This window comes from Schistocerca gregaria, chromosome 4, assembly GCF_023897955.1.
Source record: "Schistocerca gregaria isolate iqSchGreg1 chromosome 4, iqSchGreg1.2, whole genome shotgun sequence".
Classification (NCBI taxonomy): Eukaryota; Metazoa; Arthropoda; class Insecta; order Orthoptera; family Acrididae; genus Schistocerca; species Schistocerca gregaria.
In genome coordinates, this window is record NC_064923.1 from 657,668,152 (window position 1) to 657,685,471 (window position 17,320).

The window sequence follows — 17,320 nt, forward strand, 5'->3', positions numbered from 1 at the left end:
GTGAGTTAGTTTTACTTTTATTTTAGGTGGAATTATTTTTCTAAATTTTTGAATTTGATGTAGGAAAGGGATTGATTTTCTGCATGTTTTGACAGTTATAATCATCCAAGACTACGCTGAACTCTTTTACCATATTTTGATAAGACAACCGGAAACCATTGAGGAGTGTGAAACAAAAAATTTCATGAGCATGTTCACTGAACGACTTTCGGTACGGTACTAGTTTACTTGTGGTTTCTACTGGTTTAGTTTATTACCCAACTTTGCGGAACAAGGGTCAACATTCATGCCTGCCAGGGCAGAATCGAGGATGTCACCAGCATAAAGTGATAGGAGGAATGGAACAAAGTGTAAAGTTTAGCGTCACTGTAGGCAACGAATCAACAAGATCCTTAGAGATGAAACACAAACTTGGAAAGAACAACAGTTTTAAAATTATCTTGAACAGTTTATTCAGGGGCCCACTCGAAGTGTAAGCGGTTGCGAAAACATACTTGACCTCGTAGCAACAAGTAATCCTGAACAAATGGAGAGCGTGATGATGGGAGTATTGGGGTAACAGCGGTGTCATCCCACATTGTGGGCTGCATTCATTAAGAGGCAAGCATACACTCAGGGCTAAAACTACTGTCATGCTAATTGATTTATGAGCCCCTGAGGGTGGATTTATGACCCACTGGGAATAATCCATCCTTCTGAGAAACCCCCTCACCGACACAATCACACTTTTTATATTAAATTAACTGGCTAATTAATTAATTGTACATTTAATTACCCCCTCCCCTGCCTTGGAAATCCCCCAGCCTATTCCTCTGCTTCTTCACTTCCCCCCTCTCTGTCCGCAATAAAACTGGCGGGAAAATCGCTCGGTCTGTTCAGAAATTGCATGTCCTAATTATATAATTGCGCTGCTGTAGATTGGGGGTGCAGTCTTGTTGGAAAATTTACATGTGTGCTCACCTTGACATGCAGGGATCGACTGAGCTAGTGCACAATGGCACCACCAGTGGACATGCCACCCATCGCCTCCTCCCTCCCCCCCCCCCTCCCCTCCCACATAAAGTTGGTGGGAACAATCACTTAGCTGGTGGACTGGAAACGTTCCATGACAGGAAGTTCAACTAACTGTAGAGGGTATAACAACGTATTGATTATTTATAGAATTTAATTTGGAGGGGTTGAATGTCTCTTTTATTTGGCGGGAAAAGCTCACCATTCTCTGCAGGTTAGGAAGATGCATGTCTTGTAAAATACAGGGTACGTTCCGAAAGTAATGCAATTGAATTTCCCGCGCCGCTCCTAGTAGTCGGAGTGGGAGCGGGCCACATGGAGTAGGTTGGGGGTACGCTAAGCTTTGCCGCGAAACCGGTTTCAGTGCTCTCCGAGCTGTGGAAGCGGCAGGACGTCTGTTATTGTAAACCTCTGCGCGCCGACCGTGTCACGGAAAAAAATGGAATCGACGATCGAGCAACGTTACGCGATTAAGTTTTTTGCTAAACTGAACAAATCTTTTGAGGAGACTAACAAAATGATTCGTGAGGCTTACGGGGACTGTGCTCTGTCCTACTCACAAGTTTCGAGGTTGTTAAAGGCCTTTAAGGAAGGCCGGGAAGAGGTTCACGACGAACAACGCTCTGGGCGGCTGTCAACCAGCAAAACCGACAACAATGTGGCTCGTGTGCGACAACTGTTGGACTCTGACCGTCGATTGAGTATCAGGATGGTTGCCAATGAACTGAACTTGTCGTCTACTGTTGTTTTTCGCATTGTTACTGAAGATTTAGCGATGAGGAATGCGTGCGCCAAGCTCGTGCCCAAGGTGTTGTCAGACGACGAAAAGACCAACCGAGCGGAAATTTCAAGTGAACTTTTGCAACGTGTTGAAATTGAACCTGATTATTTGGATAACGTCATCACTGGTGATGAAACCTGGGTTTTTGAATACGACCCAGAAACAAAACGCCAAAGCTCTGAGTGGCACACTGATCAGTCCCCCAAGCCCAAAAAGGCAAGAATGAGCAAATCAAAAGTGAAAACAATGCTCATTGTCTTTTTCGACAGCAAAGGAGTGGTCCATAAGGAGTTTGTTCCTCAAGGACAGACAGTTAACGCTGCCTACTACGTGGATGTGCTGGAAAGACTCCGCAAAAGGGTCGTCAGGACGAGAAAGGACATCTCCGCTACCTGGCAACTCCATCACGACAACGCGCCTTGCCACAACGCGCTAGAGTCCGCGAGTTCCTGGCCAAACACCAGGTGCCAACGCTGCCCCAACCCCCCCCCCCCCCCCCTATAGTCCTGACCTCGCCCCAGCTGACTTCTTCTTGTTTCCTAGGATTAAGTCAGCCCTGAAAGGAACCCGTTTTTCGTCCATAGACGAGATCCAATCCGCCGTGACGAAGACCTTGCGAGAGGTCCCAGAAGACGCCTTCCAGGACGCGTACCGGTCATGGCAGAGTCGCTGGAAAAAATGTGTAGAGGCCCAAGGACAGTACTTTGAAGAATTTTAAGTGTTTGTGCAAATCTGTTCAATAAATTACTTTAAAAAAAAATAATTGCATTACTTTCGGAACGCACCCTGTATATTGAAAAGAGGTAATTAAATCGGGAAACAGTCTGTGCTGAGCTGCTGGACTGGAAGGTGCAAGTAGTATTTTGTCCAGCAACTGCACATACTATTTACGTAATTTCACAACTGCAGACCGAGCGAGGTGGCCCAGTGGTTAGCACACTGGACTGGCATTCGGGAGGACGACGGTTCAATCACGCGTCCGGCCATCCTGATTTAGGTTTTGTGTGATTTTCCTAAATCACTTCAGGCAAATGCCGGGATGGTTCTTTTGAAAGGGCACAGCCGACCTCCTTCCCCGTCCTTCCCTAATCCGATGAGACCGATGACCTCGCTGTTTGGTCTCTTCTCCCAAAACAACAACCCAACCGAACCTCTCCAGTGCTCATATTGATCGAATTGCGTAAGTGCAGTCAGTAATAAAATGAACACTCTGAATTTCCTCTTGTTTGATGTTTCCTGTCCACGACCCGTTCCTAATCATTAACATATGGAAACATAGCACCTGCAGATTGGAGATGTTGTCTTGTTGGAAAATTTTCGTGTGTATGCTCACCTTGACATGCAGGGATCGACTGACCTAGCGCACAATGCCACCGTCAGAGGACGTTACAACCCCCCATCCCTCGACCCTTCGTTTTCCACATCACCCAGAAAAAAATTGGCTGGATAAAGACTGAGTCTGTGATGGAGAGGAAGGATCTGATGACATGAAATTCAAAACGAAGTCAATAAGATATTGATGCATATTATTTATTTAATGAGTTTGCGGGAGGCAGGGCTACCAAACTTGAGTAGAGTTGACATCTACTCCCCCCACCCTCGCTTCCCATGCCGTAATAACTGCCCACACCAAGGAATGGAACGAGATGCTGTACAGTAGCCAGTGTTTGGGGTCTTCAGCGCGCTTCTGCCTGTCGTCCAGGCGCAGCCACAGAGGTGAAAAACCGCCCAATGTCCTAATTATAGATGACGATACGAAGTACCACAGACCACTGATCGGATATCAGCTTCATTTGATCTTCTGGCTCCAAACAAAGCATCAAATGGCCACAGTCAGTTGATGGATAATTCCATACTTGCTTCCTGTCTCTGTCTCTCTCAACAGGTTACTTCCTGTTTGTGTGTGACAACCAATGTCTTCGAACATGCAGCCAGAGGCTTTCATCTCTCATAGGAAAACTGTGTTCCTATCGACTAAGGCTGGTGACAAAGGGAGAGCTGACGCAATTTCTGTATCAGAAATAAAGGGTAATAGTCCATTTGCACTACCCTAACAAATTAATAGTTTAACAATTTACAGTAGTCAAATGGATCGTTTAAAATAGTCACCATCACCTTACGATCATACTACTTCATAATAAAAACGCATTTTCAACTTTTGAGAATCACACACAAACATTTTTCAAATCAAGTAATTAAATATCCACCGCAAATAGATCGTATTGCTGAATATATCTGAGGTCTTGTATGCACCAATGATTGACAACCCATGCGCCCTTCTCCGCCACAATGTTCCCACTAAACATACCAAGTGAAAAAATCCTATCAATCATACACACTCATGATTGCAAAGAACACACCAGAGAGCCGTCGCTTTGACACTGGCCAGGACAGTGTGTCGCTGTACGGGTGCAGCCAGGAGAGACCCGCACATGCATTGGCAGCTGCACGCCCATCCCCCAGCATCCACTGCCTGCCATGCTGAATGCTCGGAGGTTGGAGAGACTGTCAGCAATCAGTCAACCGTCCAATTTACGAGGGGGACTAATCTTCCAGTGCAAACATCCGTCATTTCGAATCTTCTCATGCAAAATGAGCGTCTGCTTCTGTCACCACTTACCCTGCGTACTGGTCACTTCGCATATCACTCATCCATAGAGCGCCACCGTTGGGACTTGTCTCCGTGGGCATGGAAAGTGCTGACACGCTAGAGCACTCTCTGTAACTAATCGAACATCACTCTGAGACTTCTATCCACCGAAGCTTCGTGCCCACTCATGCTTTTGGAAGCATCGCACTGTGAGACGAGCTGACGCAGCTTGGGCGTATAGTTCTAATTACAATTCCACCCTGAATGAACTCTCCCCAGTTTAAAAAATCTACTTTACCTAATCCGAGACAGGGATGTTGTTGACCATATACCTCATATTTCTCACATGAAATGTAGATTTCCCCCTTTCAAACGAATTATTTTCGAAGACAGAAAAAAATCGGGGTGTACATGCGTTTTCACACCGATAAAGTATCATTACTTGTTGTGAAAATCCTGTAACAGTATGCCATAGGCTATATTTCCTCATCAGGTAAAAAAGTCTGTTCTAATCAGCTTAATACCTTGTGTGACCGGAGTAGGATATTAAACTCATTGTTGACTCATGACAGAGTGCTAAGATCTACCTCTGTCAAAGGATGCTTCCTCACATTTATAACTCTCTTACTGCAGTCAAATGCTACTGCACATATGAAGTCTCTTAAAATAACAGGACAGAGATGCTGTAAATATCAGGTTTATTTTTTGTATCACTTTATAAATTCGGTGATATAGCTGATTTGATTACAATGGTCATCTCTCCCTGTGTAGGTGGAAGACAGAAATTTCGTTAAAGACATTACCACAACGAAAAAACACCTGATTACTACTCCAACTCCCAATTCATATCCGTGATAATTTAGTCCTAGATTCCACCTTCAGGGTGGCACGTCATTGATATCAAACTTGAAAGGCTAATTACTTCAATCAATCATGGCATGGCGAGTAATTTTTTTGCAAGCAGTCGAATTACATTCGCCAGGTAACTCAAATGGGAATTCCTGGAAGCAAAGCGACGTTCTTCTCGAGGATAACTACCGAGAACTGATCATTGAAGCTGACCACAGAACGGTCCTAACGCCTCCAACATATATTTCGCATAACGGGTGCTGATGACCGCGCAGTTGAGCACCCCACAAACCAAACATCACCATCATCATTTCGCAGAGGGAACACGAAAATATGACATAAGAAATTAGAGACATGTAGGCAGTCTTTTTCCCCCATTCTGTTTGCGAGTGGAATAGGAAAGGAACTGACTAGTAGCCGTACAGGGTACCCTTCGCCACACAATGCACAATGGCTTGCGAAATATGCATATACATATAAATGTGAATTTGTCACTCCAGCCATTTATAGGTACACAAAACTCGCCGAAGAGTGTTGTCTCTTATTTATCGATAAAACAAAAGACAGAACTTGTGCTGATGATTGTCTCTTGGTAAAAATCTTCATATTAGCTCCTCATTTTCTCGTTACAGTTTCGTCGTGAAACAAATGTGAGAGGTTGTAATACGTTTGCCCACTGAGAATAAGCAGTGTAGAGCACACCTCTCAACTCCTGTTTCATCAGAGTATTGCTTACCTGTCGTATTCTCACGAATCTTCCAGTCTTCCATATGTAGCATGTGAATCCACATGATTTACACGAGTAAGAGATGTCCTCCACCAAGTCACAGACCCAAGCTAAATCTCTTGGTTTCCCATCACGTTCCAAATCAATGTTCCATTAGTTAGAAGGATGTCTAGTCACTGACTACGTATAGGGCTATCGCAATGAGAAAAATAGCACATTAATGTACAGGAGAAAATTCACAACCAAGCAGAGTAGATGCAGACAGCGCAAAGAAATTCAGAAGCCTAACACCTATAATTCATTGATATCGAATGACACTCTATAAATATCACCCTCTACATGTCCTGATAGCTTTTGCCTTATTCTTATGATTACTACGTTAGGAATACAACAGAATAATAGTGTTACTGTGTCTCTCTCTTCCATTATATCGAAAACAAACACTATCTGCATGCTGAGGTCGAGCATATTCAATATACACATATTGGTCCACCGGCGGAGGTGGCCAGTGATCAAAGTTGCACAGACCTGTGTAAAGTTTTGGTGCACCATGTTGTAGGAGGCTTATACCCCATGCACTCTTAGTCACAAGAGAGGGTTCCTGTGTTTTTCTTTTATAAGTAGTTAGATATATTGTTTTTCTGCAGTAAAACATCCAAGCAGTGTATGACTACAGCCTTTTTCAACACCATATATTTTGTTTTTCTATCATGACTTTGAGGTCAGTGTCAAGTGTTGAACCAACATTAACACATTTCAGTCTATCAGCTCCCACAGAAAGCTGGGACTTTATGGTGTAAGTTAACCTGTTCCCACAGCGCACTGGATGATTGAAATAAAAGAGAGAGGCAGTGTTTCTCATTGACAAAAATGTGCAAGACATCTCAGTATTTAGAAACTGGAGAAGTCTGCATCATTGTGGATCGTTTCCAAACAAATATCCAAAGATGATGACCCCTACATTTAATCTCATCTTCCACAGTAGAAGATGTCTTCGTGTTCTGTTTTCGAACAGACGCCAAGCATTGATCCCTCATATTGGTGGTGCATCTTGCACCCAGGTATGTGATCCTCCTAAGTGGTAGTCATCCTGCTCCCAAATCCTTGGACGCAGCGTCTTTCATTTTTATGACTTCCATTGCATAACCACATATGGAACAAGGGGGTATTCTGAAGGACTTAAACCAGGCTCATCCAAGAATTGTGCCCCGCAGGCGTAAGGCAGTGTAGATCAGAGCCTCGTACGCGACTGTGTGTCAGCACTCGCCGTAGGAGCGAGAGATGCTGCGGAGCGAGTGAGACCAGTGGCCAGGGTGACAGAATGTCGGTCCTAAGGGCTCGGGTTCGATTTCCGGCTGGGTCGGAGATTTTTCTCCGCTCAGGGACTGGGTGTTGGGTTGTCCTTATCATCATTTCAACCCCATCGACGCGCAAGTCGCCGAAGTAGCGTCAAATTGAAAGACTTGCACCAGGCGAGCTCTGCACTGCACTGTCCCGCGGTCAGATCCAACCGTAAACAAAATAACAGAGGAAGCACAGCTCTGTAAAAGTGGTGGATAAGCGGTAAAACAAGCAAACCATCTACTGTTTAAGTAACAGTTAGTGTTCGTGTGGCAGAATCACTACGCAAAGCTTTGGAAAACGATATCCAAGACAAGAATCAGAGAACAACTTAGTAGTTTTCTGATACACAGCTTGATTCTATTAGTAGTGCACATGCACATTCGTCATACGTACAGTAGGCGTCTTCTGAAAGATATATCAATTTCTTAAATGAATTAGTGTCATAAATAGGGCCTATTCTGTTTTAGAAATAGTTTCACATAAGGTATATAGAGTCTCATTTTTACTGTTAGTAGTTACAAGTACATATTTTTTGTTGTACTTCCTGAAACAGCTTTTTGTTTCCTTTTTCAGAGTTTAGTCACCGGATCCTTAGTTTGCTGTTTTGTACACAATAATTTTAAACGACCAAGCTTGAAAACTTATTAAAAAACTAGAATTAAGGGCATAAAGACTTTTAATCCTTAGAGTCAACATTGTTAAAGAAGACAATTAACACTTAACACATTTTTCTTTTTTAGTTAATGATTTTGTCTCGGTTTGGTACAGTATTCCGGGAGACTGCTAACCTCAAAGGATTAGTCAAATTTTTATCGCTAAGTAGTGAACGGTTGTTAGTTGCAGCAAGCTTTAAAAGGAAGAACAAGTGCTCACAAATATACATGGAACCAAACATTGAGAGATAGCCGCGTGCTTGTGCAAAAGAACATGCTTCTCTTGTGGAAAACAGCTGTAAAAGTCATCCGAATTTTTATATATAAGAAAGCGGTCCTTCAGGCAGATATCACAATGCAGGTAAATCAGCACTAGTTGAAAAACTTGTGAGACATTCTTTACCAGAAGGGAAAATGCGCGAACAAATATATCTAAGGCCGGCAGAAGCTCATTTATCTCCAAAAATCTGTCTTCAAACTCTTCTTGTAATTCGCAAATGATTTGACCATAATCTGGAAAATCCACATCTTCTTTAACGCTTTCTAATGCAGGTAAGTGTCCACAATTCTCCTCGTGGAAATGTTTTTTCCCACAAAATAAGTTTTTTGTTTAATGCTTGAATCGTCTGCACTAAATCAACAAAAGAATTATTTTTGCCTTGGAGTGAAATGTTCAAAGTATTTAAATGACTAGTTAGGTCGCTCAAAAAATCTAAATTCGCCACTCATTTAAGATCATGAAGTAATTCTTCTGGACGTTCTTTCATTTCCAAGCAGGTTTTGATTTCGTCCATCTAGGAGAAAATCCGATGAAGCACCTTCCCTCTGCTCAGCCATCTTACTTCGGCGTAGCAGGGAATGTCCAGGTAGTCCGCTTCGATATCAGCCAGAAATTCTTTAAATTGGCGATGTGTGAGTCCATGCGAGCAGAGATAATTAACCGTTCGAACAACTGTGTTCATAACACTTTTTTATGTGCCCCCTGGTGTATCATACAGTGGACTGCCACGAATAAGGAACAGCCGACTTCAGCCAATTTTGACCTGACGTAACCCAGGAATCCAGTGCGTATCCTACGTAGCCCAGGGGCTCCATCCGTTGTTACACTGGTAAGGCGTTCCCATTTTAAATCCATTGACTCGAACACGATTTGCATGGCCAGAGAAATATTGAAACCCGTGGTTGTGTCTTTCAATGGTATAAGGTCGAGAAATTCTTCGGTGACACGTAGATTGTCATCACTACCCCGAATGAATATGACGAGCTGAGATACGTCTGCAACGTCTGTGGACTCGTCAAGAGCGATGGAAAATGAAACGAGGTTTGCGCTGTCTCCATTAATTACTGCTCCATATCTGAGGCCATATCTTCGTCTCGGCGAGCAACAGTTTTAGGTGAAAGAGCTAACTTTTCAAATTTTTCCGTGAGGTCTGATGGACAAATACAAACCGCCGAGTCGACAAGGTAGTCCTTGAAGAGATTTCCAGCCGCAAAGGGTTCCTTGCTTTCGCAATTCTCAGCATTTGTAACTTGAGCGCAAACTTTGCCCACCTGTTTCCTGCTCCTACCACGAAAACCTTAAAATTAATTTTGTACAATCCTGCTTTTAAAAAATTTAACATTTTAACAATTAATTGCTTCATTCATTGAAACCCAAATAAAGACTATCAAAGAAAGATTGGTTTTAGGTGCGTTTTCCTCAATTTCTTCTGAAAAGCGGTCATAGACGCTAGCAAGAACAGCGAAATTTGGTCGCAATATAAATTCTTATCTTTTGGAATATTTGCATTTTAATTAATTGAAAACATAGATCAAACCACAACATATGTTTTCCCATCCCTCAAAACACAAACACACAAAAACAAACAATTTATCTTAATGACACTTTGCTGTCCTAGAGAGCATTTGTGACCGCTTTTCAGAAAGTTACAAAAAATAACGCACCTGAAACTTTTTCTTATGTCTGTGCGTCGCGATTTAATGCAACCCAAACATAAAAATTAACCGAAAAGAAATGTTCGTTGTTGCTGACAATCTGATATTCGATAACTGGCTCATTACTAAGTGACATATCAGATTATAAAATATAGTTTTATTTATCATCTTTATAAAGAATAAAGATTCGTACGGTAGCAAACATTTCACTATAATGCTGCTTGAAATTTTCTTTACCGAGCGAGGTGGCTCAGTGGCTAGCGCACTGGACTCATTCGGGAGGACGACGGTTCTTTCAGTTCCTCAAGCTTTAACTGGCGTTCCTCTTGCAACAAATTTTCGAACTGATCTTTGTGATAGGTATTAAAGTGCGGTTGAATCAAGCACTTGCTTAAATACACGAAGTTCCGATGACATACTAAACATTTGGCACGATTTTCGACAGCAGTACAAAGGAAATTTGGGGGACTGATGACCTTAGCTGTTTAGTCCCCCTTACACATCACAACAACAACAACAACAAAAGAAATTAATACCCCACTCGGGTTTAAATAATGCGGGCCGGCCGCTCCTCCTTTTTTTTTCTTCTGCTGGTGATCATTCAACTCGATTCACTATAGCCTTACGTCTGTTGACTAACGGCTTTGTTCTAGGCGCCTCAGTCTGGAACCGCGCGACCGCTACGGTCGCAGGTTCGAATCCTGCCTTAGGCATGGATGTGTGTGATGTCCTTAGGTTAGTTAGGTTTAAGTAGTAAATTGATTTCTTAGGATGGATAGGATGTGTGACTGCTGTGTACGGACGCAGGAGGAGCTGGCTACTGTTCGCGAACAGCTGAACGTGTTGATGGCCGCCGTCAGCCGTCTTCAGGCTGCTGCCTCGGAGTGTAGCGGCAGTGGGGAGTCTGGTGTGTCGCATGGTACACCCCAGGTGTTACATGCTTCACCCACTGTCCCTGCTGTCGAGACGTCTTCGCGGGTACCGGGCGCGGTTGGGCCACCCTCTCCCCAAGGGGAGTGGCGGGTTCAGCGGCGTTCGCGGCGCACGAGGCGGAGGGTAAATGTGGAGGCTGTCCGTGTGGCATCGCCTGCTCTGCCTGTTAGTGGACATGTGGCTGCTCCTTCAGCAAGGTCCGAGCAGGCACACGGGGGTAGGGGTTTCTTAGTTATTGGGAGCTCCAACGGTAGGCGGGTGATGGAGCCCCTTAGGGAAATAGCGGAAAGGTCGGGGAAGAAGGCCAGTGTTCACTCTGTCTGCTTGCCGGGGATCTCATCCGGGATGTGGAGAAGGCCCTACCGGCGGCGATAGAGAGCACTGGGTGCACCCGACTGCAAATTGTTGCTCATGTCGGCACCAATGACTCCTGCCGTCTGGGTTCAGAGGTCATCCTCAGTTCGTACAGGCGGTTGGCGGAATTGGTGAAGGCGGAAAGCCTCGCTCGCAGTGTCGAATAGAGCTAACTAGTTGTAGAATCGTTCCCATAACCGATCGCAGTCCTCTGGTTTGGAGGCGAGTGGAAGGCTTAAACCAGAGGCTCAGACGATTCTGCGGAGATCTTAGGTGCAAATATCTCGACCTCCGCTATCGGATGGAGAAATGTAGGGTCCCCATGAAAAGGTCAGGCGTGCACTACACGCCGGAAGCGGCTACAAGGGTAGCGGAGTACGTGTGGAGTGCACATGAAGGTATTGTAGGTTAGAGAATTCCCTCCCTAGGCCCGACAAGACGCCTCCTGAGACGCGGCAAGGCAGGAGTAGGCAAAATGCAACAAGGAATAACAATATTAATGTGCTTATAGTAAACTGCAGGAGCGTCTATAGAAAGGTCCCAGAACTGCCCTCATTAATAAATGGTCACAACGCCCAGGGACAGAAAGTTGGCTGAAACCAGACGTAAACAGTAATGAAATCCAAAACTCATATTGGAATGTATACCGCAGAGACAGGCTGCACAGTGAAGGGGGAGGCGTGTTTATAGCGATAAGAAGTGCAATAGTATCGAAGGAAATTGACGGAGATCCGAAATATGAAATAATTTGAGTGAAGGTCACGGTTAAAGCAGGCTCAGACATGGTAATTGGATGTCTCTATAGGCCCCCTGGCTCAGCAGCTGTTGTGGCTGAGCATCTGAAGGATAATTTGGATAATATTTCGAGTAGATTTCGCCACCATGTTATAGTTCTGGGTGGAGATTTTAATTTGCCGGATATAGACTGGGAGACTCAAACGTTCATAACGGGTGGCAGGGACAAAGAGTCCAGTGAATTTTTTTTAAGTGCTTTATCTGAAAACTACCTTGAGCAATTAAACAGAGAACCGACTCGTGGTGATAACATATTAGACCTTCTGGTGACAAACAGACCCGACTATTTGAAACAGTTAACGCAGAACAGGAAATCAGAGATCATAAAGCGGTTACTGCATCGATGATTTCAGCCGTAAATAGAAATATTAAAAAAGGTAGGAAGATTTTTCTGTTTAGCAAAAGTGACAAAAAGCAGATTACAGAGTACCTGACGGTTCAACACAAAAGTTTTGTCTCAAGTACAGATAGTGTTGAGGATCAGTGGACAAAGTTCAAAACCATCGTACAATATGCGTTAGATGAGTATGTGCCAAGCAAGATCGTTGTTGTTGTTGTTGTTGTCTTCAGTCCTGAGACTGGTCTGATGCAGCTCTCCATGCTACTCTATCCTGTGCAAGCTGCTTCATCTCCCAGTACCTACTGCAACCTACATCCTTCTGAATCTGCTTAGTATACTCATCTCTCGGTCTCCCTCTACGATTTATACCCTCCACGCTGCCCTCCAATGCTAAATTTGTGATCCCTTGATGCCTCAAAACATGTCCTACCAACCGATCCCTTCTTCTAGTCAAGTTCTGCCACAAACTTCTCTTCTCCCCAATCCTATTCAATATCTCCTCATTAGTTACGTGATCTACCCATCTAATCTTCAGCATTCTTCTGTAGCACCACATTTCGAAAGCTTCTATTCTCTTCTTGTCCAAACTAGTTATCGTCCATGTTTCACTTCCATACATGGCTACACTCCAAACAAATACTTTCATAAACGACTTCCTGATACATAAATCTATATTCGATGTTAACAAATTTCTCTTCTTGAGAAACGCTTTCCTTGCCATTGCCAGTCTACATTTTATATCCTCTCTACTTCGACCATCATCAGTTATTTTACTTCCTAAATAGCAAAACTCCTTTACTACTTTAAGTGTCTCATTTCCTAATCTAATTCCCTCAGCATCACCCGATTTAATTTGACTACATTCCATTATCCTCGTTTTACTTTTGTTGATGTTCATCTTATATCCTCTTTTCAAGACACTGTCCATTCCGTTCAACTGCTCTTCCAAGTCCTTTGCCGTCTCTGACAGAATTACAATGTCATCGGCGAACATCAAAGTTTTTATTTCTTCTCCATGAATTTTAATACCTACTCCAAATTTTTCTTTTGTTTCCTTTACTGCTTGCTCAATATACAGATTGAATAACATCGGGGAGAGGCTACAACCCTGTCTCACTCCTTTCCCAACCACTGCTTCCCTTTCATGCCCCTCGACTCTTATTACTGCCATCTGGTTTCTGTACAAATTGTAAATAGCCTTTCGCTCCCTGTATTTTACCCCTGCCACCTTCAGAATTTGAAAGAGAGTATTACAGTCAACATTGTCAAAAGCTTTCTCTAAGTCTACAAATGCTAGAAACGTAGGTTTGCCTTTTCTTAATCTTTCTTCTAAGATAAGTCGTAAGGTCAGTATTGCCTCACGTGTTCCAACATTTTACGGAATCCAAACTGATCCTCCCCGAGGTCCGCATCTACCAGTTTTTCCATTCGTCTGTAAAGAATTCGCGTTAGTATTTTGCAGCTGTGACTTATTAAACTGATAGTTCGGTAATTTTCACATCTGTCAGCACCTGCTTTCTTTGGGATTGGAATTATTATATTCTTCTTGAAGTCTGAGGGTATTTCACCTGTCTCATACATCTTGCATACCAGCAGGTAGAGTTTTGTCATGACTGGCTCTCCCAAGGCCGTCAGTAGTTCTAATGGAATGTTGTCGACTCCGGGGGCCTTGTTTCGACTCAGGTCTTTAAGTGCTCTGTTAAACTCTTCACGCAGTATCTTACCTCCCATTTCGTCTTCATCTACATCCTCTTCCATTTCCATAATATTGTCCTCAAGTACATCGCCCTTGTATAAACCTTCTATATACTCCTTCCACCTTTCTGCCTTCCCTTCTTTGCTTAGAACTGGGTTGCCATCTGAGCTCTTTATATTCATACACGTGGTTCTCTTCTCTCCAAAGGTCTCTTTAATTTTCCTGTAGGCAGTATCTATCTTACCCCTTGTCAGATAAGCCTCTACATCCTTACATTTGTGCTCTAGTCATCCTTGCTTAGCCATTTTGCATTTCCTGTCGATCTCATTTTTGAGACGTTTGTATTCCTTTTTGCCCGATTCATTTATTGCATTTTATATTTTCTCCTTTCATCAATTAAATTCAATATTTTTTCTGTTACCCAAAGATTTCTACTAGCCCTCGTTCTTTTACCTACTTGTTCCTCTGCTGCATTCACTACTTCATCCCTCAAAGCTACCCATTCTTCCTCTACTGTATTTCTTTCCTCCATTCCTGTCAATTGTTCCCTTATGCTCTCTCTGAAACTCTGTACAACTTCTGGTTTACTCAGTTTATCCAGGTCCCATCTCCTTAAATTCCCACCTTTTTGCAGTTTCTTCAGTTTTAATCTACAGGTCATAACCAATAGATTGTGGTCAGAGTCCCCATCTGCCCCTGGAAATGTCCTACAATTTAAAACCTGATTCCTAAATCTCTGTCTTATCATTATATAATCTATCTGATACCTTTTAGTATCTCCAGGATTCTTCCATGTATACAACCTTCTTTTATGATTCTTGAACTAAGTGTTAGCTATGATTAAGTTATGCTCTGTGCAAAATTCTACCAGACGGCTTCCTCTTTCATTTCTTAGCCCCAATCCATAATCACCTACTATGTTTCCTTCTCTCCCTTGTCCTACTGACGAATTCCAGTCGCCCATGACTATTAAATTTTCGTCTCCCTTCACTACCTGAATAATTTCTTTTATCTAATCATACATTTCATCAATTTCTTCATCATCTGCAGATCTAGTTGGCATATAAACTTGTAATACTGTAGTAGGCATGGGCTTTGTGTCTATCTTGGCCACAATAATGCGTTCACTATGCTGTTTGTAGTAGCTTACCCGCATTCCTATTTTCCTATTCATTATTAAACCTACTCCTGCATTACCCCTATTTGATTTTGTATTTATAACCCTGTATTCACCTGACCAAAAGTCTTGTTCCTCCTGCCTCCGAACTTCACTAATTCCCACTATATCTAACTTTAACCTATCCATTTCCCTTTTTAAATTTTCTAACCTACCTGCCCGATTGAGGGATCTGACATTCCACGCCCCGACCCGTAGAACGCCAGTTTTCTTTCTCCTGATAACGACATCCTCTTGAGTAGTCCCCGCCCGGAGATCAGAATGGGGGACTATTTTACTTCCGGAATATTTTACCCAAGAGGACGTCATCATCATTTAATCATACAGTAAAGCTGCATGTCCTCGGGATAAATTACGGCTGTAGTTTCCCCTTGCTTTCAGCCGTTCGCAGTACCAGCACAGCAAGGCCGTTTTGGTTAATGTTGCAAGGCCAGATCAGTCAATCATCCAGACTGTTGCCCCTGCAACTACTGAAAAGGCTGCTGCCCCTCTTCAGGAACCACATGTTTGTCTGGCCTCTCAACAGATACCCCTCCGTTGTGGTTGCACCTACGGTATGGCCATCTGTATCGCTGAGGCACGCAAGCCTCTCCACCAACGGCAAGGTCCATGGTTCATGGGGGGGATCGTAAGATCGTAAGAGATGAAAAAGAGCTACCGTGGTTCAACAACCGAGTTAGGAAACTGCTGCGGAAGCAAAGGGAACTTCACAGCAAACATAAACATAGCCAAAGCCTTGCAGAATTACGCGAAGCGAAATGTAGTGTGAGGAGGGCTATGCGAGAGGCGTTCAATGAATTCGAAAGTAAAGTTCTATGTACTGACTTGGCTGAAAATCCTAAGAAATTTTGGTCTTATGGCAAAGCGGTAAGTGGCTCAAAACAAAATGTCCAGACACTCTGTGACCAAAATGGTACTGATACAGAGGATGACAGACTAAAGGCCGAAATACTAAATGTCTTTTTCCAAAGCTGTTTCACTGAGGAAGACTGCACTGTAGTTCCTTCTCTAGATTGTCGCACAGATGACAAAATGGTAGATATCGAAATAGAAGACAGAGGGATAGAGAAACAATTAAAATCGCTCAAAAGAGGAAAGGCCGCTGGACCTGATGGGATACCAGTTCGATTTTACACAGAGTACGCGAAGGAACTTGCCCCTCTTTTTGCAGCGGTGTACCGTAGGTCTCTAGAAGTGCGTAGCGTTCCAAAGGATTGGAAAAGGGCAAACGTCATCCCCGTTTTCAAGAAGGGACGTCGAACAGGTGTGCAGCACTATAGACCTATATCTCTAACGTCGATCAGTTGCAGAATTTTGGAACACGTATTATGTTCGAGAATAATGACTTTTTTGGAGACTAGAAATCTACTCTGTAGGAATGAGCATGGGTTTCTAAAAAGACGGTCGTGTGAAACCCAGCGCGCGCTATTCGTCCACGAGACCAGAGAGCCATAGACACGGCTTCACAGGTAGATGCCGTGTTTCTTGACTTCCGCAAGGCGTTCGATACAGTTCCCCACAGTCGTTTAATGAACAAAGTAAGAGCATATGGACTATCAGACCAATTGTGTGATTGGATTGAAGAGTTCCTAGATAATAGAACGCAGCATGGCATTCTCAATGGAGAGAAGTCTTCCGAAGTAAGAGTGATTTCAGGTGTGCCGCAGGGGAGTGTCATAGGACCGTTGCTATTCACAATATACATAAATGACCTTGTGGATGACATCGGAAGTTCACTGAGGCTTTTTGCAGATGATGCTGTGGTGTATCGAGAGGTTGTAACAATGGAAAATTGTACTGAAATGCAGGAGGATCTGCAGCGAATTGGCGCATGATGCAGAGAAAGGCAATTGAATCTCAATGAAGACAAGTGTCATGTGCTGCGAATACATAGAAGGATGAGATTTTCACTCTGCAGCGGAGTGTGCGCTGATATGAAACTTCCTGGCAGATTAAAACTGTGTGCCCGACCGAGACTCGAACTCGGGACCATTGCCTTTCGCGGGCAAGTGCTCTACCAACTGAGCTACCGAAGCACGACTCACGTCCGGTACTCACAGGTCCCGAGTTCGAGTCTCGGTCGGGCACACAGTTTTAATCTGCCAGGAAGTTTCACATAGAAGGATAGTTCCCTT